The 4,695-nt window shown below is 39.7% G+C and overlaps 1 pseudogene; it reads right to left on the minus strand.

Annotated features, from left to right (window-relative positions):
- Positions 1-1,500: 1,500 nt before the first annotated feature.
- LOC122060035 lies at positions 1,501-4,417 on the minus strand (annotated as a pseudogene).
- Positions 4,418-4,695: the final 278 nt, after the last annotated feature.

Below are 4,695 nucleotides of genomic sequence, written 5' to 3' on the forward strand. Positions count from 1 at the left end.
TCGAATCCACCAAGGCTCTGATTTAGAGATTAGTTTCTTGTGGTGGATAGAGAGGAGTTTCTTGTCATGATTAGAGAAGGGTTTCTGTTCTTACTTGTATATTTGTGGTGTCTTATAAACAACTTGCCAAGATGAAACTTTGTCCATAATGCACCCATAACAGCAGAGAAAGGGCTTTGCAAGCCTGGTGATGCTATTGTGGCACTACATCGAATAGGTGCAGCCTCTGTCATAAAGATCTGTCTGGTGAAGTGAAATGGAATGATGATGCATATGCAGGACATGTAGGACAGAGACGATCTATCCTTCCAACCTTGTGCTAGGAAAAGATTGTCCACCACTGACTTGGGTGGGCTTCAAGCTCTGGCTCTTGGGATGATGATGAACTAAATTGATCCTCCTCGCCTCTTTTTCTCTCAATGTGACTAGGATGATGAATGAAGATAGATTTCTGTTGGGGATAGTGTTGATCTCTATGCCTGTAAATACAAAATAGCATCTGGAAAGAAAACAGACCATAATGTGATAAAAAGCCTTTTTGGGTGTCTGCTTTTCTTGGAAGTAAATATGATGTCAATGCCAAGTAAACAGAGCATTTTGATGCTTTTGACATGACGGGCTTGATAACATTAACTATAATTAAATAGTAATTTAATATCACTTCTAAGTTCTAAGGGGTTAAACACTTGTGGGATTCACTGAAATTTCACTTTCAATCATTTTTTCCTGGGTGGAGAACTGATTAGAAAAACCCATACTAGCAGAGATATTCATGGAAGATGGAAATTGATCAATCGCCTACACAAACTTGACATAAATTTGGAATAACTAATAATTTTCTTCTTTGGATACTAATATTTAGTATGTGGGGCAAAAGGGTCTGAACCTTTCGAATACCTTTAAGCATTTCACGAGAAAGAATTCAGCGGAGTCTTGCTGAAGGAAATCTTGATCGCCCAAGATACATGGAATATTTCAAAGCGTGAGAACTGGAACTGAAGCCACTTTCCTCTGCTTCATGTTCTTGCAATATGTGGATTGATTTTCCCTTTTTCTTGTCCGGAACATTGAGAAATACCCTGCTTATCTTAACCAAACCTTATCCCAAAATAATGGGGATAAGGTTTGGTTAAGATGTAAGGGAAATCACCATTGAAAGTTGCTGCCAAGAAAACCCAAAACAGAAGTGCCAAATGTATGATCCTCCCTTCCATACCAAATAACATCAAGAATCTATCATTGCTGAGTGTTTAAAATGCTCATTCAGTTTTTTTCAATGAAGGTTTCAGTATTGGGTTTAGGCAATTCAGCCATAATTGGAACTTAAATGAGTTTCAGTTTCTTTTAACCATTCTTGTATTTTTCTTCTCCTTGATACTTCCATCTAAGGGCTGGGCATAACCCCAGGTTCCAAAATTGACTCTTCTTGTGTGGTAATAGGAACTGTAGAATGTAAGTCTTGTTCTGGGTGCAACAACAGTGAACTTGAAACCAGCAGCCTTGAACCCAGCTTTCCCATGGGATTCTTATTCAAACAGATAAGAATTCAGTCTCCTAACAAACAGAGGATCCAGATTAGGGACAATCACATAACACACAAAGGTTTACTTTTACACTACACTACACAACTCATGTCATCTAATTATCATTGTTAAGGGAAATATTAAAATTAAACTATTGAAGAAGAATCTTGGTGGATTCGAACCACCATAACCTGGGCATTATCCCCGGTGCTCTACCATTTTGAGCTAAAGACTCCTTACCTACAAAAAAAAAAAAAAATTGTTAGTGATTGAATTAGATTCTACTTCTCTATGTTCTTTTGGAGAAGAAATATTCTCCCGGAAGACGATTGCAGAGCCACAAACTGGCTAAATAGCCAAAACAGAGAAGCCAGCAGCAACAAAAGAAAGGTAGCCTCCGCACACGGGTTCGCACTTTTATGTGGACACTTGAGTAGGAAACCAATCCCTGAAAAATCTTGGTTAATCTGACACCAATAAGAGCTTTATTTTCTTGAGAATTGAATATATCCAACTCATAGTCTCAAGAGGAACCTCCAATGGCCTACTCAAGGAGTAAGTGAGCAGAGAAGGGGAAGATTGCCAAAGTAAGAATACTCCAGATTGAGGTGAAAAGGAGAATATGAACTGCTGACATTCTGTGGTAACGAATTATCAGAAACGTTCTGTGACAGTGATACACATGACATATTGATGCGACGAGGAACAATGTATGGTCCTTGTAGAAAACCGATGGCTATCCATCTATAAGCTGCTTCAGTTAAGTGACTGCCATCCCAGTTCACATATGATGATGGATCATTGCAAATGCTTGCACCAGCAGAACCACATGAATAATTCGCATTAATATTATATTGCCCTACCCGTCCATAGCATGCTTTGAGAGTCGATCCAGTAAATCCTACAATGACAATTAACGGATGAAATGAAATTATTGAGCTCTTCTTTATATGTACATGTTAGCATTAATTGCAAATTAGGAGGATATACAAATAGCAAGCGCACCATATTGGTCTGGAGAAGTATAAAAGACCATAGAAGCATTATAGTAATCAGCATAGATGATGGTTGTATTAGGGTAGAGCGTTTGTGGTCGTTCAAGCTCTTTCTGCAGACGACTATTATAGTACTGTGAGAACTCGTTCAACCAATTCAAGCAACCAGTTTGAGGGTTATAATCGTCCTAGTTTTGACTCTTGAAAACTGTTAGATAAACAGCAGAGCATCCAATTGGCAGGTTCCCAGGAACCACTAGTGTCGCAGCACCATGAGCCATTAACGTCTGTTTTCACAGAAAATTATGATTTATGGGCATGTGGTATCTTTTGCAGCATAAGATGGCAAGTGATTATGCTTTGAAGTGTTTGAAACTTACAGTGATAGCTGAAGAGATTGTATTGATGACTTCAGGAACCAAGGCTTGAATTTCTTTTAACGCTTTTTCCTTGAAACAATGGGTAATTGTAATCATTCCCTCCAATCTCTCCAACAAGAAATAGAGATCTTCCAAGGAATTCATTGCAATCTGCAAATCATATTACATAAACAAAATTAGCCAAGCCCAAAATCAGAATCAAATGACCATCAGCTACATTTTGGATTGCAACTTTCCGAGCAAGGTAGTAAGGATCAATAACGATGTCATTTATGATATTCTCACATAACCTTCTTAAGTTTTATGTTGTAAGGAACTTGTTATGTGAAACCTAATCTGTTAATAGGTCATGATAGAAATAGAACAAAATGGATAAAATCACCAGAGGTACGGGGACCAACAAAACCAGCTTCCCAGAGGTCATTAACATTGAAACTGCAACTACTTCTCGCGTAGAAAAGACAATGATTAACAAATACTAACTCACAGATTATGGGACATCACAATCAACTTACATGTTAAATCACTTATTTTTAACTCTGTCACCTTATTTTATTGGTTTTCCAGAAGTCAACTTGCAGCTCAACGATGAACATTGGTCTTAACTAATGATTCATGATAGGGTGGTTGGTGAGTGGCAACTCACTACTCCACAAATGCTCATGGAGTCATCAGTTAGGGGCACCACTGAGGCTCATTCTAGTATTCAACGTATTGGATCACCACTCACAAGATGAAGAAGAAAAGCATAGAAGCGTTGATTTGAAGTTACCTGAGGAAGAGTTGCAAAGAGAAGGCAATAGCTTTTGGAACCATCCGAGCTGAACATCCAGAGAGTAGTTGGAGGCGGAAGTGATACCTCCTATCTTTTGAAGGGAGGAGGCGTTAAGCGCCGTAGCTCCTGCCACTGCAAAATTCACTCCCTGCTTAAAGTCTCCGCCTCCAAGGTATGGAGGTACCAATGGAAGCCCCAGAGACTCAGCTGCAAGCAATACCCATAACCCATCTCCACGAATTAGCAAATGTTTATAGTTCATTGACACAAACTAACAAACATAATGAGTGCGTAACTCCACAAGCTGAGGAAAACATATATAAGGTACAGTACTGATGAAATCGATTATCAGGCGGCCATTTGAGGATCGACCTGTGGGATGATGGAAATATGTCTCCCCGTAGGGTAGTTTGGCTACTCGACCACCTCCACCGTGAAGAGTGTTTCCAGTATCGGCGAGTGAATCGCCAAAGCTGATGATAGATGTGTAGTTGCAGCCTGAAGTGCCATAAGCATTAGTAAATACCCAGAAGGCTATGATCATCACAGGGAGCTTGGACAAGAAGGAGAAACGGATTGAGCCATGGAAACTGGGGTTTGGGCAAAGACAAGAGTGATTCAACGGTAGCTTGTGGGTGAGACTGAAGCTTCAACTGTTAATACAGGGCACCCGCCCACCCAACTATTTTTCGTGGGGGTGGTCAGCTGGGAGATAGAATCCGCTGCTCGTACGATCACCTGCTCATACGAGTCAGGGACCAACACCTATTCTATTTTTTATCATTACAAGGATAAAAAGGGGTATATCTGAGAAAAAGAAGACATGTATTGTCATTGACTCATACGACTAAGTGATCGTACGAACAACAGATCCGTTCTCGTCAGCTGGAGTCTAAACCTCAAATGTCTTATCACAATCCTCATTACTTGGGGACCCATTTGAGCAAACAAAGTGGATTTCCAGTTGCAACTGAAATTCTTAGACTGCGTTTCGTAATGTTTTATTGGAATGTTTTTGGAGT

This window comes from Macadamia integrifolia, chromosome 13 (assembly GCF_013358625.1).
Source record: "Macadamia integrifolia cultivar HAES 741 chromosome 13, SCU_Mint_v3, whole genome shotgun sequence".
NCBI classification, from domain to species: domain Eukaryota; kingdom Viridiplantae; phylum Streptophyta; class Magnoliopsida; order Proteales; family Proteaceae; genus Macadamia; species Macadamia integrifolia.